The sequence below is a fragment of the Rhinolophus ferrumequinum genome, chromosome 9, assembly GCF_004115265.2.
Source record: "Rhinolophus ferrumequinum isolate MPI-CBG mRhiFer1 chromosome 9, mRhiFer1_v1.p, whole genome shotgun sequence".
Lineage (NCBI taxonomy): Eukaryota > Metazoa > Chordata > Mammalia > Chiroptera > Rhinolophidae > Rhinolophus > Rhinolophus ferrumequinum.
In genome coordinates, this window is record NC_046292.1 from 8,619,266 (window position 1) to 8,645,583 (window position 26,318).

At 53.3% G+C, this 26,318-nt stretch overlaps 1 protein-coding gene across 3 annotated transcripts in view; it reads right to left on the reverse strand.

Annotated features, from left to right (window-relative positions):
* Positions 1-26,318, reverse strand: part of DHRS3 (dehydrogenase/reductase 3) — a 40,006-nt gene that overhangs the window by 10,394 nt on the left and 3,294 nt on the right. The gene's annotated exons all lie outside the window — the stretch shown is intronic.

The following is a 26,318-nucleotide window of genomic DNA, read 5'->3' on the forward strand; positions in this document are numbered from 1 at the left end:
ATTTTGTTATTCGAGTTTTAAAAACTTTTGAAATGTTTAAAAAAGAAGATAAAAGTGTTCTCTCAACTGCTGAAACATCTCTGGGAAAGCCCAGTTTGAAAATCCGCCTCATCCAACCACTTACTTTAATTGAAGTCTTGAAATACAGGAAGGGTTTTTGACGGAGCGGACTCCATCAGTGGCACTCCATGACCACGGAAGTCCAACAAGGGCAAACCGACTGAAATTACACAGGCTTCCAGAGACAGTTTCTTGTCTGTGGAACTAAAAACAGACCTAGCGTGGGTTCCTCCAGGAGAGGCTGGGGAGACTCACTTAATGGAGAAGAGACAGACATCTGTTCGAGGAAGGCAATTTGGTGGAGGCATCCTCCACTCCACCAGAACTCACCCTTGCCTTGTAGTCACTGTCACCCAAGTTCCCTTCCATCTTTCCTTATCACCCCATCTGTCTGTCCACTCATGCTTCCTCTCATCCATCATCCACCCAAACCTACCTTCTTTCCTTCCTCCTCCCTTCCTTCCTTCCATCCGTCCACCCACCATCCACCTCCCCAAACTCTCCTCTCCTCTCCTCTCCTCTCCTTTCCTCTCCTCTCCTCTCCTCCCATCCACCCATCCAATTGCGGAGTATGTCTGCCTGAGCTGAAGGTAATCCATGGCCTCTTTCTCCTGCCCTGGTCACTGCTCAACCCCATCTCACCTCCAGCTCATATGGGAACAGGACCCTGGGGCTTGCATGATTCCTTAGAGTCTCTGAGGCGGAGAGAGGTGCCTCTGGGGACTGAATTTCTGGACAAATCGACAGAGAGGAAGCTTAAAGTCGGGGGCTTGTTGGAAGGTACAGGGGTTCCAGACATCTGGGAGCACAAGTGGGCACCTCAGAGGGTCTGGGGCAGCAGCCCATATGCGTGCCCTTCATTCTGGGGACCCTGGGTTCTCAGCACAAACAGGTGTACATGGGGTTCCAGCAGAAGGGGCACCAAGGGCCTAGGGGCTCCTGGCCCAGATTAGCTAACTCTCTCTGGCCCCCCAGTTCTCAGGTAGGGCAAGGAGGACAGGGGTCTAAGGCCCCACTGTGGTCTGCCAGGAAACCAGAAGTCAGGGCACCAAGGAGGCCAGCACTGGCGACCCGGCTGGAGGGACAAGCTGGAGAGGGACAAGCTGGAGAGGGACACGGGCTGGTGGAAGGGAGGTGAAGCGAAGGCTTGGCCCCACTGCCTTTCATGGGAGGGGCTACCCCTGGGCTGGACCCTGAGGCTTGGCCATTTCCTTTCAGGGGTCTGTGGAGGACGGCCCTGCTGGCTGGGGGACTGGCCTCCTCACTCCATGCTCAGAGCCCCACCTCTTCCTGGGCTGTGACAGGTTTCCTTTCTGCCCTCCTCCCCCCAACCCCACTGGGCTGGGAGCCCTGAGGGCCCCGATCCTGGCTTGTTCATTTTCATAGCCCAATGCTCACCATGTGCTGTTTGTTGAGTGAATGAATGAAAGTTCAGGATCACAGGTGGGATGGGGAGGGAGGTGGTTAAATGGCCTCTCTAAGGCTGAGACCATCCCATCTTCCTTGACTGATCCATTTAGGGTCCCAGAACACTTAACACAGAGTCTACTTAGACCAAGAGTAAGCGAGACCCGAGGTTTCCCCAGAGCCTCAGAACCACCCTGGAGCTGAGCTGTGAGGTGTGGAGCCAGGCCAGAGGCTGGGACGCTTGAAGCCAAGCGAGTGGTTAGCCTCAGAAGAAAAGGAAGCTCCGGTGGGTATGAGTGTGAAGCGCTGTGTGTCCCTGTGAGTGTGTGTGTGTGTGTGTGCGTGCGCGCGCGAGCGCGCGCAGCCTTTTGCTCTGCTGTGTATGTCCTCAGGCCCGTGGTAGATGCTCATGTCCCCGAGAGCCAGACTGGGCATGTGCCCATGTAGGACCGGGTGCGTCTCCATGGTGATGGGGTGGCCAGGGGCTGAGGATGGGGATGAGAGGTGAGGGAGAGAGCTGAGAGGGGAGTGGTTGGAGCTACTGCAGCCACTGTCCTTTCTTGGCTTCTCCTCCAGTCCCCTGCTCAGACCTCTCTGGGGACCGAGAGTCAGGAAAGTGGCAAGTCCAGCTCAGCGGGACTGCCCAGGTGGCCCCTGCCCCGAGTCACCTGGGGTTGACCCTGGACAGCTGACAGAATGAGAAGTCCACCCGGTACCAGAATGAGGGTGAGGACTGGGCAGGCTGGAGGCAGGGGTCTGAGAGGAGTGTGGAGAGGGGCAGACGTATGACCCCTTGGAACCCAATACGGCCGCCTGTTAATTAACTCCTAGGACAGGGAGCAGCTTGGGAGGGGGTCAGCGGCCCAGGATTTACTCTTAAGCTGGGTTTATAAAGTAAGGGCTCAGGGTAGCTCAGCACCTGCGGGCCGCCCTCCCCTCTGCGGCAAACGGGTCACTTGTCCTCCAGCGCCTCGTGACAGGCGCGGAGCAGGGAAGACCTGTGGCCTCCCAGGGGAGGGGAGGTGGGCCCACACTGGCCATGGCTGCCCTGCCCAGCTAGGCCCTCCTAGCAGAGACGCAGTTCTTGCCCTTGTCTCCCTGAGAGCCACCCCCACAGAGGTGACAGTGAGCCTGGGAACCCCTGTGCAGCCCCCTAAGTTGAAGGCTATTATTATTCACTTTTGATAGCTGAGGAGACTGTGGCTCAAAGGAGCTAAGTAACTTGCCCAAAGTCACACTCAGTGGGTGGTGGAGGCAGGATTTGAACCCAGAGCCTTTTGTCTTCCACAGATGCCCCCACGAGCCCCAAGGCATGGTGGGATATTCTGAGCTTTTAGAATTCTGCTCCCAGATTCCACGTGTCCTCGCACAGCGTTCATTTCCACCCAATCCTTCTTCTGCTTCATCTCGCTCCATGTTCTCAGCAATCCCATCCATCTGCTCACCAGGACCGCAGAGGGCCAGCTGTGGGCTGGGCGCTGTGCCCAGTGCTGGGATCCAACAGAGAACAAAACAGACATGGTTCCTGCCTCAGGGAGCCCGTGTTCCAGTGGGAGAAGACACGAAGGAATGAGAAAACAGTCAGACGCAAATTACTGTGAGTGGGATAAGGAATACACGTGGAACTTCATTTAAATTGGGAGATTTACGAGGCCGCTATAGTACCGTGTTTCCCCGAAAATAAGACCTACCCCGAAAATAAGCCCCAGTTAAGATCGTCAGCCAGACGGACGCATTTAGTACGTTATGAAGAATTTCCAGAAGAAGATGACATGACTGTATTTGAATAAATATAGATGGTTGTACATGAAAAAATAAGACATCCCCTGAAAATACTCCCTAATGCATCTTTTGAAGCAAAAATTAATATGAGACCTGGTCTTATTTTCGGGGAAACACGGTACGTCCATCATGTAATAAGGAAACTGCAGCTCAGAGAGGCTAAGCAACTAATGAGGTTACACAGCACCTGAGTGACAGAGCTGGATGTGAACTGAGGTTTTTTTGTTTGTTTGTTTTTACCACCATTCCTTCTCCCAGTAGAAGAAAAGCCATTTCCTCTCTTGGTGGGGTCTTGTGGGGATTTAGCGCGCAGACGCTGGCACCCACCGCGTGTTCAGTACGTGCTCTCATTATTTTCCATGGGGAGGAAGAGCTGAGAAAAGCACAGCACGGCCCTTTGATGTATCCTCCTCTATAGCCATTAGATTGATGAGTGTTCGTGACACGGAAAAATGCTCAGGGAGCTAATGTTCAGAAGAAAGGGTGCAGCATTATCCCTAGAGGATAACCTCAACTCTAAAAATATAACCAGTTAATGGAAGTCACCAGGGAGCATAGGGACAGTTGTTTCGGGGTGGAAGCATGGCTGCCACCCGTTTGCGTCCTTGTGCTGGTCTCTAAAGGACAAGTACCATTATTTAGGGTCTAAGACAGGAGGGCGGCACTAAGCTTTCCCACAGGGCATTTACACACAGGTAACTCAGCACGGTGGGTCCGATCCCTGCGGCTCCCCAGCCCCCTGGAAGTGCCTCTTCAGGGCTCCCATCCATTGTGAGGTGACTGTTGGCACCTCTCTCCCCATTTGTTGAGTGGATGAGTGAGGGAGCGGGCTGCGCCTCCAGAGTCCCCGGTTTACACTCACTCATTACATACTGCACTTGGCCCTATGTGTGCTGTCATCTCCATTTTGAGTTACAGCCTCTCTCTTGGGGGGCAGCAACTAAATCGCACCCCTTTTGGGTTCCCTGTGACTCTACCTGGTGTCCAGAACAGGCTGTTTATCTCTGTTTTAAATGCCAAGTCTACTTGTGGACTCCTATTCATCCTGCAGGACCCTGCGTGAATGCCCCTTCAGTCCCAAAGCTTCCCTGGCTGGTCCTTCTATCCTCCCCACAACAACACTCTAACAATGGCTAGTATCTATTGAGCACTTGCTGGGGGCCGGGTGCTGTGCTGACTACATCCATGTGTTTTCTTCTTCCATCCTCACACTCCCACCAGTGGGTATGGTTACTGTCTCCATGTTATGGGTGAGGTTCAGACAGGGAAAAGGACTTGCCCAAGGTCACACTGCTCACAATTCACAGAGCCATATGATTCAGAACTCACGTTCCCAACCGCCAACACAAACCCTTGCTTGTACCTCCACTAGCACAGAGATGCCAGTGTGCTGGGGCCTGTTTGTGAGTCCCCCTACCTCCCAGACAAGCTTGCAAGGTGCCCCGGAAAATCCTACTCATCTCACGTCAGCATCCAGCATGGGCCAGGCACCAAGGAAAACCCAATGAACGTTGTCACATGGCACTGGCTACAGGCGGCCTCTAGAAAAATCTGCCGACCAGAGAACAGCCCTGCCTCCCTCGCCCAGGGGCTCTCTACCCAGCCCTGCCTCCCTCGCCCAGGGGCTCTCTACCCAGCCCTGCCTCCCTCGCCCAGGGGCTCTCTCTCATGCCTGGATTCCGCGTTCATTGCTGGAGTTCAGCTGCAGAGCACAGTCCCACCAGTGACATGAGCGGGGGGGAGGGGGGTCTCTGGGTGGGTCCCCAGAGGAGCATCTGTCTATAATTGGCAGCCCTGGAAAGGTCCAAGTCCCTGGGTAGGTCTGGCAGGCCAGCTCATGTCCCAGGGGCCCCGTGTTCTGGACCAGAGTGGTGCTGAGTTGGCTTCGCAAAAGGAAAGAAAATACCCACCAGAGACCCCAAACCACGTGCAGGGTGGGTGGGGAGTGGGAAGGTTGCAATTTGGAGGGTGCACAGCTCTCCACCCAGCACCTCCAGCAAGGGGGTGTTAATCAAAATCCATCCTTGTGGCCAGATGAGAATAGGCAAGCAATAAAACTGCGTGTGTAACACTCTAGATTTCGAGCAGGGGTGGTACCAATGAGAACTGCGTGAGTGGGTGTGTGCGGGCAGGTGATACTTGAAACATGGACACATGCTCTTCATAAGTACGTGTGGAGTGTAAGTTAAATCTTGAGCTCTCTCCTCTTTGTCATCCCTGTCTGTGTCCAAAAAGAGACCCCTCTCTCTTGAGTAGGGTGGCCTAGAACACAGGCTCAGGAGCTGAACTGCCTGGGCTCAGGTCTCTGATCTGCCACTGCTGGGTTACACGAACTTGGAAAACCCACTTAACCGCTCTATAAATTAAGGTTATTAAAGCACCCACTTTGAAGGGTGGTTGGGAGGATGAAGAAAGAACACGATAAATGCTAACTATAATTACTGTTTATTATTATTATTAACCCAGGAACAGAAACAGATCCCTCCTTGCTTGCAGAAGATCTCACCGTCCCCCAGAAAACTGGAGTTGCTGGGGTAACGGACACCTGGAAGACCCCAACACGGGCGTTTCTGCCTCTAGACATAGCCTTGATTGTGGCAGATCCACAGAATCTCAGAGACCTCTCTTCCCATCCTTCCACCTGACCTAGCAGACCCTCCTCTGTCCACACGCCTGGCCCAAGAAGGCGGAGACTGGCGTCAAAACTGTCCGACTGCAGAGTGGACTGCAGGTTGCCTGTTAGGAGGACTTCTCAGTAACAGAAGTTTCCACACTGAGCTCTGGGGAACCCTAGGGGTTCCAGTGAGGACCCTTAGAGGCTGCCGAGGGGTGGGGGGCTTGGTAAATAGGGTCCTAGGTCATCCAGAGCAGTGGGACTTGCATTAGGCTTCTAGACCAATCATTTCTACAAAGATTCTGATGCTAAAAAATAATAAAGTCTCAATGCTACCACCCTTGATCCATGGCACTCTCCTTTCTAGGATCCAAGCCACCGCTGTTTTTCCAGAAGGGTTTTTTTTTTTTGTAGGAATAAACGCCAGTTGGATGCCTCTCGCCCTCACCCATCGGGAGTGCCAGCCTGTCACCCGGCACCCACACCCAACAAGCCTACCACCCTTCTTCCAAAGACAACCCTTCAGAATGGATGACAGTGACGGGGTACCTCTTTGAGACATTCCCAGACTTCCTAATCTTTCTACCTTTCTTCCTGGGAGCCCTATTTCCAAACTCTACATGGCCGCACCTTGCCCTTTATGCAGCCTCAGGTTCATTACCTGGGTCGCACCGCTGACCCGTGACCCCAGCAAGTCAGAGGTGACAAAAGCACTGGGCCTCTCTGTTAGGCTGAGCGTGTCTCCCCTTTTGCGGACCTTGCACTGCGCACTGCCCACGCGGCAGGCAGGACTTCCCCACATAGCTGTGAGTGGTAGGCTTACACTGGTTTCGTCCCCGTGGGGCCTGCAGAGAATGTTCTGGCTGCCGCTGGCTCAGCTGTGGGAGAGGACTGTTATGAAGCTCCTCAGCTAGATGGGCTGTCCTCCTTCCACAGGTCCCTGACCACAGCCTGGAGCTGCACAGAGACTTCCTCCCGGCTGATGTCCAGCCTGGAACCGGCCCCTTGGGAGTCACAGGGATAACCGTAAGCACTCACTACCTGCCTGCACCCTGCTGAGTACCTTCCGCAGCCTCTCACCTGGTCCTGACAGCTGTAGGAGGGAGGTACTGCACCCATTTCATACATGAGAAAACTGAGGCACAGAGGGGCTATGCGATACACCCAAGGTTACTCAGTACGTTGTGGGGCCAAACTCCAACTTGCTCGGTCTGCTGCCCAACCTGTGCCCTCGGCCTCTGAACTCCACCTGTAGAAGCAAGGTGACCCCATAAAAGGACAGATCCCTTCACTGCACAGGTATCACCGAGCACTTGCCACATGAGAAGGACTGGATGGTGAGGCATCCAGCTCCCAGGGAAGGAGGGGACACCGCTGACCTGCCATGGGGCAGCGCAGACTTGCTGGCCAAGTGTCTGCTGGCTGGGTGACAATGAGGACCCTCACCCCACTGTGAGGATCCTGGGGGCCTTCAGGGCAGAGGGAGGACTGATGAGGACAGGAGGTGCCCAGCTCCTTTACCCCCTGGAGACTCTCACTGTCCCACATTGATTGTTTTCTCTGATCCTACACCCAACCCGTCCGTCTGACCCCTGGAAGCCAGAAGCTGACCAGGTCTCGCCTCCTCTGTGGTTGCCACTCTGGGCCCAGCCCCCACCACCCCTCGGCTGGACCACAGCAACGGCCCAAACAGGTCTCCCTGCTTCGACCCTTGCCCCAATGCCCCCGCCCCTGCTCAGCCTAGTCTCACCATAGCAGCCAGAGAGATCTTTGTAGAACGCGAGTCAGACCTTGTCACTGTGGTCAGACCTTGTCACTGTGGTCACGACCCCCAGTGGCCCCCATTTTACCCCGAGTGAGATCTGCCATGTTCACCATGAGCACAGGGCCCTCCGACCCCATCTCATCTGACGAGTCCCAGCTCTCTGCCCTCGGCCCTGCCCCTCCCAACCCCCTCACTTCTCTCGGGGCCTTCGCACCAGCTCTTCTCTGCTCTCTGCCCCGTGTGGCCCTCTCCCCACACCCTCTCTTCTTATAGGCTCTGCTCGAGTGTGTCTTTACCAGAGAGGCTTGAGAGGCTTCAAGTAAAATACCCTTCACCCCCACAGACACTCACTTCCCAACCGTATCCCTGATTTTTATAAATGGTTCATTACTGGACTTTATTTTTTAGAGCAGTTTTAAGTTCACAACAAAACTGAGTAGAAGGTACAGAGATTTCTCACACAGCCCTGGCCCCCGCCACATGCACAGCCTCCCCCAATATCAACATAAGTACCAGAGTTACAACTGATATAAGCACCATTTGTTGCAACTGACACATCGTCACCCCAAGTCCACAGTGCTCATTAGGGTTCACTCTGGGTGTTGTACGTTCTTAAGGTTTGGACAGATGTGTCATGACACGTATCCACCATTGCAGAATCATACCGGGGCATTTCACTGCCCTAAAAATCCTCCGTGCTCTGTCCATTCATCCTTCCTTTCCCGCAGCCCCTGGCAACTGCTGGCATTTTTATTGTCTCCATAATTTGGCCTTTTGCAGAGTGTCATATACTAGCTGGAATCACACAGTATGGAGCCTTTTCAGATAAGCTTCTCGCACGTAGCCATATGCATTTCAGTTTCCTCCATGTGCTTTCATTGGCTTGATAGCTCATTTCTGTTCATCCCCGTGTCTGAATGTTCCACTGTTCACTTATCCATTCACCTACTGAAGGGCGTGTTGGTTGCAAGCTTTGTCAGTGCTGAATAAAGCTGCTGTACATATCTGTGTGCATGTCCCTGGCCTTTTTACTTCCCAGATCTCTTTTCCGGTCGCTGAGACACAGGTCTCCCGCTCTGATGGGTGCCTCATGTTCCTGAGGATAGAGGGCACCCCCTCAAGACCTGATACCACCGCCACCTGCCAAGAGCAGGTGCTCAGAAACCAAGTGTGACAACCGGGCTAAGTCCCCATCTCTTCCCTGGGTGTGATTCTTGTGAATTTTTTTGGTGCTGGGACCACTGGGAAAACCCTCCAGGAAACTGTCTCCAAAGCTGACTTGTACGGAAAGCGAACAACTTCTCACTTCCAGCCAGAAACCCATGGGCTCATGTTTCTTCTCACAAATATTAACAGCCTAGGAGACTGGCCCCAGAGTTGGGCCTCCTTCCCTCTGCCCTCAGGCTGCACTTGGCAAAACGGGGCGGATGGCTGAAGCCCCATGACCTCTGCCCCGGTTCCTCCCTCTGGACCTCCTGGTGGAGACCCCCAGGTGACCTAGAGCTGAGGGTGCCGAGGAAGGGCGAGGACAGCCCGCATTTACAGACCACTCTCCAGCACGGTGCACATCCTCAGTATTACTATCCTGAGAAATGGGACCGTCAGTCCAGCGCAAGGAGGAGGCTCGGACAGGCTAAGTAACTCGCGGGGGCTGCACCACCGGAAGTTTCAAAGCAACACTTTGGAGTCCAGCTCCAAAGCCAAACTCCTTCACTACTGCAGGTCCTGCCTCCCTCCCTCGCTCCCTCCCTCCCTCATATTTATTGGGTGGTGACTGTATGCCAGGCACTGTTGGAGGCCCAGGGATACAGAAAATAAACCCATCTCACTCTCCTGGAGTTTACATTCATGTGTGTATGTGGGGAGATGGATGACACACACACAAACTTATAATATGTAACGGTGGCCAGAAGTGCATAGAAGGTAAAGGAAGCTTCGCGGGGGTAGATAGAGTACTCATGGCTGGGAGTGGCATTTAGATGGGGGCAGAGACAGGGAAAGCCTCTGACAAGGTAACGTTGGGGCTGAGATTTGAGGGAAGTGAAAGCAGCAGCCATGCACACATTTCAGGCAGAGGAAACAGCTAGAGCCAAGGCCCTGGGGTGGGGAATGAGTTTAGTATGTTGGGGGACAGACAGCAAGGAAGCCAAGTGGTTGAGCCAAGTGGGAGAACGGAGGTTGGGGACTGTCGCCATGGGGGCTGGGGGCTTTGAAGTCTATTCCCAGTGATGGGAAGCCCTTCAGGGTTGTGAACAGAGAAATGACAGCCTTTGGAACAAGTTTTGACTGCTGAATTTGGGGTTTGGAATGGGGGTGGGAACCAGGGCAGTGGAGAGCTGCTGTATTGGCAGGCAGGTGTCAGCTGTGATGGGGGTGGGGCTGAGGCACTTGAGTGGAGGTGATACAAGAGGAGAGAGTCAGCATGGCTGCAGGGTTGGGCTGCCAGAGGAAGAGGACCCCAAAGGGTTTGGCCTGAGAACATGGAAAAACGGGGATGCCATGTACTGAGCCCCTGAGCCTCCCTCTCCAGGGAAAGGCGGCTTTGGCAGGTCCCAGGTATGGAGAATAAACAAGATCCTGCCTTGGATCCCCAAGTCCTTCCAGCTTCCAGAACACTGGGTGTAAGCAGAGGGAGGGGGAGGGGTGGCCCTGAGTGAGGAAAGAGTCCCAGGTGGCCAGGGCAGCCTCCCCAAACAGAGGTACCTGGATGCAGGCCAAGCAGGCCAGCTACCCACCTAGCGCCCTGGTAAACACGCCAGTTTCCAATAACAGTGGCGGGCCATCCCAACCCTGCCCGGGACAGCAATGAGGCAGAGGCCTGCTCCTTGCAGGGAGGCAAGTCTGCCGCTCACATGATGGGGTGAGGGGGTGGCAGGAGGAGCCTCTCGTGGAAAAACCTCAACGGGTCTAGCAGGAGGCTCCAGGAAGTGTTTCTGAAAGTGGGCCCGGGGGCAGGCAGAGGGTGGGGACCGCGGGGGTCTCGGGAGGGAATGGGGCGGGGCTGGGCTGGAGTCCTGGGTGGGGATTGGGCTGGGATCCCATTTGGCGGATTGGAAAAGGATGGAAAGGGTAGGTAGATAGGGAGGAGGTGGGGTAGGGCATCTGGTAGGGGTGCGGAGGAGGAGGTGTGGGGGGAGGGGAGGGGAAGGGGTGGGGAAGAGGCCGGATGGGGCTCACATGGGGAGGGGGGTAAGGAGGGGCGCTGCTGGGTTGGGGCTGGGGTTGGGGCGCAGATAGGGGGATACATATGGTAGGGGTGGGGGTTGAGGAGGAGGGCCGGGTTGGGGTAAGGGGTGCGCACAGGGGAGAGGGCGGGGTTGGCGTTGGGGTGTGGATAGGGGCTCCAGCGCAGATGGGGGGTGGGGGGTACCCCTCCCGCAGCAGGGACCGCCTGCGCTTCCTCCCTCCAGCCGAGCAGTAAACAAACGCGGTGATGTCACGGGCGCCGCTGACCTGCGGCTGAACCCAGAGCTGTAAATGAGATGCAAGGTGCCAGCAGCCTCTGGGCCGCGCAGCCTGCAAGCCACACACGCTCCTCCACGCCGGCCTGAGGTTACCCCAGCTGCACACACGGACAGGATGCTGCAAACGCCACCAGACATTGCAACACGCAGCCAGTCTGCTGGCCGCAGCGTGAACCGTCCCAACGCCCTCCTCCACCGCCCCCCTGGCGGGCACCCGCCCAGCTGGAGCTCGGCCTCCCTCCTCCGGGGCATCCTTGGGGGCTGGCAGCTTCCACCCACCTGGGGTCAGCCTCTCCAGTAAGGACCAGTCCTGTGCCTCCTCAGGGGGCCTCCAAACCCCAGCTTTGGGCTTTCTGCCCACCAGACTGGGGAAGTGCCTGACTTTGCACTCCGCTTCCTGGGAAGCTCATTTCTCTTCAGCGAAGCTAGTACTGGGGACCTTTCTCCAGGTGTAAGCAGATGCCAAAGTGTCCCCACCAGGTGCTCCCTGCCTCCACCAAGCAAGGGGCCACCCTTTATTCCAGGGAGCTGTCAGGCCGGCCCTGGACTGCAAACCCTTGGCAGCAGCCATTGTCTGAACTACCCTTAGTAATGGAAAGCAGCCTGGCTGGGGCCGGCCAGGCCAGCACTCTGCTCTGGGTTTGATTTGCTGTGTGACTTTTGGATGAGTCACTTGGCGTCTCTGGGCTTTACCATCTCCCCCTGGGGAAGTGGACAGAATCCAAAGTGTCCTCCCTATGCTGGTGTGGGGAAGGTCACAAGTGCAAGTAACTGCAAGAAACCCTCACCAGGCTCCGAGGGTTCGTTAAAAGCCTTAGGTGCAGCACCTGGAGTAGTGAGAGCTTAGAGATGCACGGAGAAACCAAGCCAGGCCCTCTCCTCACCCACTTGCCTCCCAAACTTGGCCTTCAGGGTTCACTGTGAGAAGCTGGGGCAATGGAGACATATGAATAAATAGTCCCCTGGGCTCAAGGACCCCACACACTGCCTCCCTTGCTTGGACCTCACCAACTTAAAGTCCTGGTGGGGACTAGGGGGAACCTAGAAATGACCCCAGGTCTTTAAAAAGCGCCCCAGGAATGCAGCAGCAGAGCTTAACGCCAGAGCCAATTCTAGCCTCTCTTTCACTGAAGTTAATATTTAAATCCCTCTCCCTCACGCCACCGTTTTATTGTCTTTACAGCGTTTTGTCACTGTCTGAAATTTTAATAGTAATTTCTTTGCTTGTTTATTGTTGAGCCCCCTCCCCTGGCGCGCGCACGTGCACACACACACACACACACACACACACACACTTTAGAATGGAGGCTCTCCCCCTAGCACCTGTCATGGTAATCAGGTGCCTGCTGAGTATGTGAACCAATGAATGAAGTCATTTTGCCTCTCCTGTGAAACTTCCCATGAGGGGACCTCAGGAGGATAAAAGTTGACCAGCCATGCGGCATAGCTGTCACCAGTACCAGTCACGTCATTTGCATGGCGCCGTGCAAAATGAAGATTCGGGGCCCGCAGTTCCAAAATTATTGAGAATTTCAAGACAGTAACAGTAGGACATTAACAAGTGCAGGGTCCTGTGTGACTGCACAGGTCGCACACCCAGGAAGCTGGCCAGCGCGATGACGCAGCGGGTGCTCAGTAGTAGTACCCGGGGGACTGAATGCCAGGTTACGAGCCTTCCACCCCTTTCCTGGGCAGCAGGGCCACTTGGTGATGCAGAGTGTATAACACATCCCAAATAGGCAGCTGACAACAGCTAGCTAGCTACGAGGGGACTGCACACCCACGCTACCCGTGCAAAAAGGAGAAGCAGTCATTACGGAAGCATATTAGAGTTAGGGTCAAAAATTATCATAGAATAGTCATCGCCACAGTTAGCATTTATAGGGAACCCACAACCCCTTAGCTTCGGTTCCACAATCCAAAACTCTCAAATGTTTTTTTCTTTCTTCATTTGACCCATACATGTAGGCAAGTCCTCAAAGGGCTGCGGACCTGAGCTATTGGCCCATTTTAGAGACGAGGCACTGAGGTCCTGGAAATGTTAAGGGTGGGGCCAGGAAGCAGCTGAGCTGGGACCCAAGCCTGGCAATACTCCAGACGCTGCTGGCAGAGGAGAGAATGTAGCTGTTGTTTTGGGAAAGGAAAGATAGACTTTTATCAGGGGAACTCTTTCAGCATCCCCTGAAATTTGGAGGTCCCTGCGCTGGAGTGTCTCAGGGAGACCCTCAACTAATGAAACATAATTTATGGACTGGCCTTCCAAGGACAAGCTTTAAATTACTTGCAAGCTGTGCCAGGTAACTATCTATCCTACAGCTATTAATTAGGAATTGGTTGAATTTCTGCTAGACGAAGGTCGAACACCACGGAGTTGACCCTTCTGGCGGGCTGGCGGCTGTCATCCAGCTATCAGGCTGAGGATCGGGCCCACAGGGCTGAGGGGTTCAGGGGAGGCATGGGACATTGCGACGGGGAATGGCCTGGTCAGCACATCCCGCAAAGGCCAGGATGCTGGGAGCAAACCAGCATGGACCTCAGCCCAGGAAGCTAGGGGTGGTGGGGTTTCCCCTCAGCACCAGCCCTGAAGAGAGCGATTTCATTGGTCCACAGAGTCCCCCTCCCTCCCCCATCTCTCCACCATCAGGCTTCCCTCCCCTCCCATTCTGCCAGTCTGCTCACGCATCCTGTGGAAACCCTTCTTTGGCTCCCTAGTGCTTTCCCAGTGAAGTCCCAACTCCACCCCATGACCAACAAGCTCTGTGAGGTCTGGCCCTGCCCATTTCCCACCACTCCCCACTCATACTTTAGTTCTAGCCAGCCCAAGCTCTCTGGGATTTCTCAAAGGGGCCAAATTCTCTCATCTCCCATTTTCCAGACACGCTCTTCCCCTGTCTGGGATATTTTCCTCTAGCCCCCACCTCATCCTCACCTTAGACCCTAGCCCTCACCACTGCCAGCCTTTCTTCCCCAGAAGCTAGACTGCCTGGGTTCAAATTCCATGGCTCTGTGTGTGCTGTGTGACGTCAGGCAAGTATTTGACCTCTCTGAGCCTTAGTTTTATCATTTTTTAAAACGGGATCAGTAATAGATCCTACCTCATAGGGGTGCTCTGAGAAGCAGATCAGATTGTCTCTGTAAGTCACTTTCTATGTGGGAAGAACTTTGTTAACGATTCAAAGACTGGTTGGAAGCCATGCTCTGTGCTCTTTGCCGCCTCCTGCCACGGTTTGCTCCATCAAAGCCCTCACCACACCATCCTGTCACTGAGGGCCACGGGTCCGTCTTCCTAGCTAGATTGAGGATGGAACCTGGAACCGTGTGTGTTTTCCCTGCAATGCCCACCTGGTCCCTGTGACCTCGGAGAGCCCCTCTCTATGCCCTTGCCTCCTGGGAGATCTGCCCCCATAGGAAGCCCAGAGTTTCCGGAAGGCCCCCAGTTTTCTCCTCTGTGGAGATTATGCCCACCCAGTGCAGGGTGAAAGTCTCCCGCTTCTGGTTTGCTCTCCAAGGACAAACCTTCCCTGATGACGTTCTACTGCCTTAGTCACATTGCCAGCTGCTCTGCAGCAGGGACTGTGACATCTTCCATCCCTAGTGACTCTGGGTGGCACCTGAAATAGAGCTTTGTATTCAGCCGGTGCTCGGAGCAGATCCAACCATCATTTTCTGAGCCCCTGGCTGGCATAGTCAGCAAGCTCCTGGATTCCTCCCAGGGGCCCTGGAGGTTTACCATAGCACTGTCAGCTTCATAAATGAGAAAGGTGGGCTCAGAGAGAATGGCTGGAAGAATAATGGCCTCCCCCAGGATACCTACTACATCCTAAGCCCCAGAACCTAGGAACATCTTACTTTACATGGGAAAGGGGGATTAAGGTTGCAGACGGAATGAAATTTGCTAATCAACTGACTTTAACATAGAAAGATTATCCTGGATTACCCAGGTGGGCCCGCATAACCACGTGGGGCCTTAGCAGTGGAAGCAGACAGAGAAGGGACAGGGAGATTTGATGGTGGAAGGCTGGGTCAGAGTGATGCAGTCTTGCTGTCTTTCAGATGGAGGAAGGGGCCGCGAGCCAAGGAAGGCAGTCAGCCTCTAGAAGCTGGAAAAGGCAAGGGAATGGATTCTGCCCTAGAGCCTGCAGAAGGAACGTGGCCCTGACACCTTGATTTCAACCCTGTGCAACCCATGTTGGATTTCTGTCCTCCCAGAACGGTAAGAGAATACATGTGTGCTGTTTTTAGCCACTGCATTTGTGGCAAGGTGTTAGAGCAGCCCCAGGAAGCTCATACAGAGAGGTTAGGGGACTTGGTTAAGGCCTCCAGCCAGAGGAGCTGGGATTGAAACCAGAGTCTGTGGGCTCCAAAGTCTAAGGGCTCTCAGGGGCATAGCAGCCTCTCCCCATGCTAACCTATCAGTATTACTTAAGACAAATCCTTTCTGTCATAAAGAAATGCCCCAGAGGCTGTTGTAGAGAGTGCACAAGAGGCGTTGGAGAGGACAGTCAAACACGATCCGTAATCTGACCATCATGGCCAACGCACACCAAGTACACATTTTGTGCTCAGGTCTTGTGATACATTATCTCACAGAATCCCCATTTTACAGATGAGGAAACTGGCTCAGAGAGGTCTAGTAACTTGGCCTGAGCCACTCCGCAAGTGAGTGGAAGTCACCGAGCATACAAACTTTGGTTTGTTGACTCTTGAGCTCAAAATCGGAAATCATTATTCTATACTGGCTCCTTTAAGGAAAACAAACAAACAAGCATGGGTGCGTATGCTCACATGTGTGAGTGTATGTGCACACACACATATACACATCTGTCAACACGAAGGCTCAAGGGGGCCCCCCACCCAGGACAATGGATCTGCCAGCTGAGGAGGCGTGAGCCTCAGAGGGCGCAGTGTGCCCAGCCCACACTGGCCCTGTGCCTCTGGAGGATCTGGAGGATCCCACCCCCTCATTGTGTGTTCACAGAAGTTGCCTGGAGAGGTGAGGTGAGACTCCCCCTCTCTGCCAAGTGAGGACATGGGCTATGGGAGCCAAGGGTGGCCTGACTTCACACGTGTGTCTGGCAGGATTGCCTGCCTGCAGGAAGGTCATGCCGCCCTCTGTAGTCATGCTGGTCCCAGCTCCCCACGATGACCTGCTTCGGAGCTGGTGAGAGGTCAGTCAGGGCCGGCTGGGCTCGACTGCGTCCCACCGGTCCTGGGAGCTCTAAAGGACCCCAGAAACTCTTCCTCCCACTTTGGAAGGACCTGGTATCAGCTCCCTCTATTCTCCTGCCTGCAGCCAGAAAGGAGGGAGAGCGGGCTTCTCATGCCCAGGGAAATCTCACCATGAACAGGGACCCAGCAAAGGGCCTTCCTTTACTCTCCTATCACAGGGACCTTAAATCTAGAAAAAATGACAACGAGGTCTGTTGACAACATGCTAGGCCACCTTGAGTGGCTGCTTATTTAGTCTCTTTGAACTATAAACTCCCTGAGGGCAGGGAGGTTTCAGTTCAACCCTGAAAAGTCCATCTGATCTTTATACCTGTGAGTCATTTCAGTAAATGACCTGAAAAGGTCTGCAGGACTAGACCTGGGAGGACAGCTAACGGGCAGGCCTGGATCTCCTGGAAGTTTCCCCTTGAGATGACTGCAAGTTGGATTGATCCTTCCACAAGAAGAAGGACTAGACATCTGCTCCCAATCCCCTTGCTCCTGGTAACAGCACCCCCAATTTCACCCACAGAAACCCACCTCCCTACTCTCAAACACCACGGTGTGGCTGCGGCTGGTACACCCCTGGTTCAGAGACAGCCTGTGACCCACAGCTGGCCAATCAGTCATTGAACCATCATGAGTGATGGCTTCAGGCTCAACCCAGTCACAGCCAGGGAGACTCAATTCCTGGACCCTTTGGAACGGCTGAGCAGAGGACACCAGTCTGTCTGTCTACTGGACTGGGAGCTGGGGGGATTTAAGGCAGGTGTGAACAGCCCCAGGGCAGAGAGGCCCTGCCTAAGGAGAGAGAGTCCTGACAACACTGAGTCCTGCAAACTATGCCTGGAGTTAGACCTCCCCATGGACATTCTGGTCGGTCACATGAGTCAATAAACCAATCTAAAGGACACCTCTAGACCCAGCATCAGAAAAGCTGTAGTTGACGGTATTTGACCCATTTAGACTCCCTGGCACGCACTGCACAGACTCTGCTAGGGGCTGTCAATGTGATCTATTCTGTTCCATAGAACGATTAACTGAGAGAGGCAACAAAACTCACTGGTTCAAGAGCAGATGCCCTGGGTTCAAATCCTAACTGGTTGCTTACTAGCTGTGTGATCTTGTTATTGACTCTCAGAGTCTTGACCAGTGAAAAGAAGTTGATAATAGTACCCATGAAGGCGCTTACTATGGGGAGTAAATAACTTTATTATTTGTAAAGTGCTCAGAATGGTCCCTGGCACATAGTAGGTGCTCACTAAACATGGGCTCGAACTAGCTATGATGGGTCAGTCATGCATTTTCTCAGGCAACAAACATTTATTAAGCACCTACTGTGTGCCAGATACTGTACCAGGTGCCTAGAATACTCGGCGAGTAAGAGGATGTGTCCCCTGTCCCCCAGGAGCTTACAATATTTTGGAGAAGACACATGGCAACAAGTAGCTGCAAAGCGTGGCGAGTTGCCATGGTAACCCATGACTTTGACCTCACCACGGCCCAACCCTGACCAGTTGAGCTACTTGGATGCAGAGATGAAAATGACTAATGCCTATGTAGGGGAAGTTGGGTGGTTGTAAGCGCAGCCGGGACCAGAGCAGATGCCCAGCTTTGGACCAGCCTCCACTCCTCAGCCACAGAAGGGCCTGCACTGGACCAGCCCCTGCCCATGAAGAAAGGGGCTGTTGTCACCAGTCATCTCAACAGGCTCTGAGACCTCCCTATGGGGAGAGTGATTCCTGCCCATGGGCTTCCAGAAAGGGTCAGGAGCTGAAATTCCCGAGGGCTTCTGTGGCACAGGCAGAATTCTCCCCTTCCTTCCTGGGGAATCCCAGAACCAGGGTGAGTCCGGTCAGCACGTCCCTTGCTTTTGTCCCTCTTGCCCAGCAGAACACCTGGTCCAATAAGCAAAAGGTACAGAGCTGGGGCTAGGGGTTGTCCACTGTACCCCCTCCCTGAATGGATGGAGCCATCATTGCTTGCAAATCTTCTCATGCTGAACTTGGAGGTTACGTATGTTTTTTCACTGAAATCGTCACACCTTCATTTTTCAGACGGGGGAACTGTAGCCCAGGGAGATACACGTTACTTGTCCAAGGTCACATAGGTCGCTGGGAGGCCCCCTAGAATTTATGGGATCGGACACTGACTCCCAGCAGCCCTGGCTGGCACTACAAATGGCATACATGCTCTGGCTGGTGGGCTGGATTCTACCGCTCAAAAGACCTTGGCAGCTGGGACACTGCCTCTGGACCAGCCCTTGACTTTGGGGCTGGGGTGGCTACGTCACATTTTCCAAAAGCTGGAAGCTGAATTTGGACTGGGTCCCTGTGGGGAGGCTAAGTCTTGGTTGAGTAATTAGGGCTCCCTAGTGGTGGTGGAGGGGCCCTGGCTGAGGGGTGAGCAGGGCCTGGAGTTTCACACGCCTGGTGTGGGAGTGGGGGGCCCTCTCCTGAGGGGCAAAGGCACAAACTAAGAGGAGGACCCTTTGTCCACAAGCTTCCTCACCTTGGAGTGAAGAGCCAAAGGCTGAGGACCCAGTGAGAAGACACTCAATAGATCCAAGTTAGGAAAATCAAGTGGGGAGAGGAATGTGTCCTGAGTAATTTTCTAGCACAGTTATTTTCAAACCTATTCTTTTTTCTCTTTATAGCAATGACATTACACACACACACACACACACACACACACACACACACACATACACACACACACACCCCTTACGTGGAATTTTAACTATGAAACAGAAATGAAGCTGCTCTAGTTCAGGGGAGGTGGGGGCCCCTCAGAAGCCTATCTGCTCCACCTCCCACATGGTCACACCTTTTCGCAGCCCCTTGGGGCGGGGCTCTGGGACCCAGTTGGGAAATATGGGTCTAGAACCTCAACTAGTGTTTGGGGGCTGCCTTGGCGGCTGTCAGGGTTTAGATGGGTCAGAGGTCTTTAGAAGTGGGGACATGTAGACAGGAGACAATGATCTATAAACACCCCAGGAGTATGTTTCCATGTGGACAAAAATGACCATAGGGTTCATGGATCCAAATGCTTTTCTACCTCCTTTCCTGAAAGGCGACTGAAATGGAATTCAGGTCACATTCCCCAAAGCGGGGGAAGGCCAACAGTCACAAAGGCTTGGGCTGGGGGGCCTTTGCCAGGCTGACTGAATTGGCATTAAGCACCACCAGGCCACATATCTGCACTGTCCACCCTGGGCTTGCCCCTGGCTTCTAGTTCGCACGATACCAGAGGTCTTCTGCCTGTGACTTGAGCCTCAGTCCTGGGCCTGACTCCAAGCCTCAAGGAGTTAGATGGGTTTTGATCAGATCTAGTCCAAGCCTTCTTAACCTGGTGTCTGGGATAGGCATGAGGACATGGAAGGAGCGGGGGAGTGTCCGAAGACCCCTTAAAAGTATTAAATTATATATCTTTGTGCATTCTTCTTGGGACAGGGTTTATACTTTCTTCAGATCCTCGAAGGGCTCTACAACCAGCAAAAGATCAAAACTTACTGCAACGTCAGTGCCCACCCTCCTTCAAGAAGTCTTCTAAGATTTCCTTGAATTTACAGCGATCCCTCCCTTCTGTGTCAGAGCTTTCAGTCGCTTCAAAGGATCCAGCTTGGTGACCTCAGGTTTAGCTGGAAGGAGCCAGCACTCACTCATCCCTGAAAGCTGGCTCCCTGCATATTTGAGGTGCTACCCTGGTTGTCACATGGATGAAATATGGCTGTGCTGGTTTCCTGCTTATCAGTTAGTTGTTTAAAGCAAAGCCTGATAACCAATGACTACCTCAATCCTCTGGCAAGTATCCCAGTCATTGTATGCAAATATTGCTACTCGTGCTTAAAAAAATGTTTTTGTAAAAGTAAATTTAACTACATCCTGGCCCCATCCTGTTGACTCCCGTAATGCTTATCAGTCCTCTCTCCAGAACCCTCTGTGTACTAGACCCCATTATTTAACAGCTTGCCTCTTGACCTCTCCATAACCCTGAATGGGGTAGGCCGGCCAGGCGGAGGGGATTTATTCCTGCGGGAAAGGAAGCAATCAGCACCCCCACCGCCTGCCACAGGGTCTACGTTACAGCTGACGTTCAGAGCGAAGGATGTGAACGTAGGTGTGCCCTTCACCCTTCCATCTCCTCCTTGGAAGCTATGAATCCTGGGTTCAAAGTCCAACACAGGCCTGGGCAACTCACTTCACCTGCATCTTAGCAATGGGCTGCTGACCCCACCTTCCTCTGGGCATGGGCAAAACAGTGAAGGTGAAAAAGCTCTGTACGGTCTTGCACAGTCACGGTCACTTACAGTACCAGTCACGCACAGTACCAGGAAGTGCCCCAGTCACTTACGGTACCCCAGTCACGCACAGTGCTACACGCATGCACTGTACCAGTCAGGTAGAGTACCGCCGTCACGTTAGTACTGTATTAATGATAATACTATAGTCGCACGTAGTACCACTCACATACAATATTATAGTCACATACAGTACAACAGCCACGTGTTGTACCACCATCACATACGGTCACATACACGAACTACTAGGAGCTCAAGGAAGCAATCAGCACCCCCACCGCCTGCCACAGGGTCTACGTTACAGCTGACGTTCAGAGCGAAGGATGTGAACGTAGGTGTGCCCTTCAGCCTTCCATCTCCTCCTCCTGTCGTCTCTCCAGCACCCTGACAAACCCGGACAAACAACTGACAGAACCTGACATAAGCGCTGAAAGACCCTGGTGAGGTCATGCTGAGAAGGGTTTCCTTCTTTTAATTTTTAAATGTCGGTAGATTAAATCTGGCGTCTTCCTCCTGGCCCCGGACCCTGGCTGGGTCAACGTCCTCACTGACGTCACTCTGGTAATGACTGTTCACAGAATCCAAGGGGTGAAGGGGCCTGGATAGTCAGTCACCCAGAGCCGAACTCCCCCGGCTGACAACAGCCTGCTCACCTGCAGAAGCTCCCAGAGCGAGAGCGGGAAGGGGATCCCAGGACGGGTGCCCTGCCTATTTCACGCTCAGGGGCCTGTGGCCCTCCATGCCCCCTGGCCTAGGTCCCATGCCTGTGCAGTAGGGGAGGCGGCCCATTCTGTCTCCAGCCCCCTAAAAACGCCCACAGATTTGCCCCACACCCTAAGTCATGGCCTCTAGTCCTGGTCATTCCGAGCCTGCTCCTGACACCCACCAGCCCCGTCTCACAGTGTGGACCAGCACTGACCACAACACTGACCAGAAGTCCTTCGACAGAACAGAAATCATCGCCTTCACTCCGGGTCCCAATACAGCCCCTTTTATTTTATTTTTAGGGCAATTACGCATTATTCCTTGCTAGAGTGCACTCATCGGTCCAAAGCATCAGAGGCTTTATCAATCTGGAGATGGTCATCGCACCAAGACGTCAGTGCCCCCTGGAGAGGACCTTGTTTACGGGGTTCCCCTGCAGCAGCTGCAAGGCCTGGCTGGCTGAATTAAAGAACAAATCCAACACGGTCCCAATTCCCCAGAGCCACGTCACCCTCGAGTTGGGCGGCATTTTTCACCCAAGACATGAGCAAGAACAGATCCGGCCCCGGCTGACAGCAGGTCTCCCCAGCAGACGCTGAGGCCTGGGTCCCGGGTGACTCCCACCCACTCTACCAGCTGCACAGCAGCCTACCCAGATTCCCCCTCCGACCATACACTTCATTTGACTGTAAAGATACCGGAGGACACGTCAGCGTCAGCATCTTCTAAAACCAATGTTCTAGAGATCACTGCTGGGCCCTGCCTGCCTGCCTTAGCCAGCTCCCCCACCCCTGCTCTGTTTTCCCACCCCGGCCCTGCTCTCCCAGCCCTTGCCCTGCTCTCCTACCCTCTGCCCTGCTCCCCCACCCCTGCCCTGCTCCCCTGCCTGTTCTCCCATCCCTTCCCTCTCACCTCTACCCTACTCTGCTACCCCTGCCTTGCTCCCCCACCCCTACCCTGCTCTCCCACCCCATGCCCTGCTCCCCCACCCCTGCCCTGTTCCCCCACCCACCATACTCTTCCTCTACTCCCTCTCACTTACTCTGCTCAGACCATACTGGCCTCCTTGCTGTTCCCCAAATATCCCAGGTACCTTCTCTCCTCAGAGCCCTTCATCTTCCCTCTGTATAGAATGCTGCTCCCTCCTTTCCTGCTGTGGCCTTTTCAGTACGCCTTGCCTCATTTGTTTTCTCCTTCGTACTTACTATGATCTAACGTACTATCTCTTTTATGTATCTTGTTTATTATCCATCTGCCTGCCCCACTAAACTGTTGGCTTTACACAGTGGGGATGCTTGCCCGCTTTGTTCACTGCTGTACCTTCAGTGCCTAGAATGGTACCCGGCACACAAAAGGGGCACCATAGTTTTGTTGAATAAATGAATGAGTCCCATCCACCATTTGTTGGCTAACCTGTTCTGGTATTTTCGCACTCTCTTTGTGAGAATCCGACCTGTCCTCATTTTCAGAACTCTTAATACCACCCTCCCGAGCACACACTGGAGAATGCCACACCTACAGAGATTCACTTGTCTCCGGTTCAGTGCTTTCAACTGTTTCCTGGCCTATGTGGTTCATCGGAATAATGTTTCAAACATTTCCTTTCAAATATCTCACATATTGGGTATACTTTTTAGGTTGTGTCTTCTGAAGGCAACAGGGGAACATCTTATAACATTCTAGGTGTGGTCCTGCTTTTGCCCAAAGACAAAGGAGAGTGTGTTGGGTCTGGAATCCGTCTTCAACTGATGCCCAGAAATATACTGGACTGTAATGGTGGCAGGTTGGGACCAGGCCTTCAGGAACAAGCGGCAGTGATTGCACAACCAGATCTCTTTCCCGGAGAGAACAGGACAGCTAGGCGCAACCTCATGAATATGGCTGAGATGATTTTTCTCAAGTGACACCTCAACCAATAACAAGACGGAAACGGACCAGAGAGGTAAGCATAATGCCAAAGAAATCAGAAGGGCTCTGTGCAGGGGTCAACGAGTGCCCTGCGCTCTGAAACACTGGAGTTCCAGAGCACCTGGAGTCTGAACAAGAATTACCAGATGTGCTACTGCGTAGACAGACCAAAGAGGGACTTGTTGACTCAGGTTCTGTGTTACTGGATCTAGGGAGCATTCTCTGAAGCCCAGATACACAATTTGGTGATTTTAGGATTAAAAAGAAAAACAGGAAGTTCTGCTTGATATGCTAGTTGGGCAATTTGCCCCCCTTCTCTCTTCAAAGCTACAGGTTGAAAACATTAACATCTACAAGAACTGAAATAAATTCATGGCAGATGGCTACCTGGGGTGGGGGTGGGGGAGTGGCCTACCCACCCAGGGCACATTTCCCAACCCAGAAGCCCCTTTTTCATTCAGTGGAATCTGATGACTAGCAAGAAAGGCTGAAATCAGCAGCCCTTAGGACAAATGGGTTTTCTTGCAGAAGTCTCCTCTTCGCAACTCAGGGAGCTTTCCTGGGATGCTGATGTACAATACGAGATTTTCAGAGCAGGCCAGGATCTTAGCGATTATCGTGTCCCCTCTCTCTCCATAGCTGTGCTTCTTAGCTGCCGCCTGGAGCAGGTAGCGACTTTCCCAGGGTCTCAGCCGAGCCCAGTCTAGCACCCAGTTTCTGGTCTCTTAGCTCGGGTGAACCAGGCCAGAGGGGGCAATGACCCAAGATGTGGCTGGCTTTGTTCCCCAGGGGAAGAAGGTGGGGCCATAACAGGGAGGTGTTTGTCTATTCACAAGACAGCCCAGATTATAAAGCCCATTGTCTGAAACCCGGAGGGCCAGATGCTAGGAGCAGAAAGGCTTCCTCTAGACGCCCCAGGTAGGACAGGTAGTTTACCTTCCGACTCCCAGGACAGGTCAAATGGGAGCCCAGTACTTTTCCTGGAAATTCCCAACAAATGCTGTATTCAGGAATGAGGATGAGGGAGACAGGCCACTGCTGTCCCCCACGCCACCCCTGCCACCTTTGGGACTTCCATCACACATCAGTTGTTTAATACAGATATTTTACTCTGGGATCCACAAGATTATCTACCGGAACCTCTCTGCTCTCTTTCTCCTTTTTCCTATTCATACCAACACTGGCCTAACTCACAGTCTGAGTGCTTGCCTTGCTAGCTCCCTATCCCACCTTAACAATATTTTCTTTATTTGCCTTCTGTCTTCCTCCCCCAATTTCAGCCAGATACACAAGCCTTTGGTCAGGTGGTTTCTTGTACCTCGATCACCCTTCTCACATCCCTTCTGGTTGAAACTCTGGACCTTCTTCAAGGCTCACTCAAACGCCACCTCCTTCATGAAGCCTTCTGTGAGCTAGACTAACAGTTCCACTGGGCTTCCTCTGTGTAGTGTCCCCCCAAAATTCATGTCTACCTGGAAACTCACCTTGGGACCTTATTTGGAAACAGGGTCTTTGGAGGTATAATTGGTTAAGGATCTCAGATGAGGTCACACTGAATTTCTTGTGTGCCCTAAATCTAATGACTGGTGTCCTTATAAGAAGATAAGAGGACACAGAGACACACAGAGAGACAGGGAAGAAGTCCTCGTGAAGATGGAGGCAGAGATTGGAGTGATGCTGCCACAAGCCAAGGAACACCAACCAGGAGCCACCAGAAACCGGCAGAGGCAAGAAAGGTTCTCCCATAGACTCTCTGGAGGGAGTGAGGCCCTGCCAGCACCTTGATTTCAGATTCCTGGCCTCCAGAATTGGGAGAGAATAAATTTCTATTGTTGTAAGCCACCGAGTTAGGGGAAACTTGTTATGGCGGCCACAGGAAGCTCATGCACACTGAACTTGTGCCTTGACTGTGGGAGCATCTGGCCACATCTCTGTGTCTTTATTCAGTTTTGTTGTACCCACCTCTCCTCTCTGGGTCAAACGCGGCATCAAACACCAGACAGACACCTCAGGCAAGTTTGTTGAACTAAGTTCTCAAAGACCATTGTCACGGATAGTTGGGCCGGGGCCTGCCCCAGTGCCAGAAACGGGAAGGATATGGGATTTGCTGAACGGATGTGATGAACAATCAGAGTTGTCAATTTATATAAAGGGTTGGTTGCTGGCTACCTGCTTTAGGAATAGGGCCATAAACCCATGTCCTGCAAATTCAATAATAGCAAGGCAGATATAATTCTGATCCAGTTGTCATACTACCTCCATGAAACGGGTCCGACAGATGTAATTCTGATCCAGTTCTCATACTACCTCCAGGAAAGGGGTCCCAGTACCAGCTCTACCCCTCCTCGGTGGAGGGATTGGGCCGGCCGTGGAATGTGGCCTCTGCCTGCAATCATGGCCCAGGCTTCATGTCCAGCCACTTCCTCATACTGGACCAAAGTCTGGAACAGCCACTGCAAATACTTACAAACAAACAGTCCACTTCTCCTCCCGAGGGCTCCTGCTAAAACCACGTCAAGGTCAAAGACTGGAGGCTGGGCCAGCTCACTAGCCAAGAGCCTTGGAAGGAAGAGGGATGGGCCCCCGCTCTATGAATGCTTTCGGGGAGGAATTGCAGGAGGACATAGAAAATACAAAAGGAGTGTAGTGGGTAACACCCCAGCCAAAGCATTCCCCTTAAAGACCCCAAGCACGACTGGCCCTGCCGTGGCAACCTCAGTACATGGTGGGGAAGGAGAACTGTCTCCAGGTGAGGAACTTTCTAATTCCTGGAGCCTTTGTGACCCTTTAAGAAAAACCCTCATTTGGGTCACCTTTGCAGCCTAAGGCACTCTACTGCCCACAAACATTGCCAAACCCTGTTTGACTCAAGGTCATTGGGCAAAACTGTCACTCCCCCGCAAAGTAAACAGACCTTTTCTGCACATGCCAGCTGCTTCCAGAGACGCAGGTCTCCCTCCTTTCTTTCTCTTTTGGGGGGCTTTCCCCTCCAGGGCCAATCCCACCCAAATCCAGGCTGGAAGGGCTCAGATGCAGCTTCTATTTCGACCAAAGGGCAGAGCGTCGTCTGTGGTTGACTCCGTTGCCTGTCTAACACCACTGCAG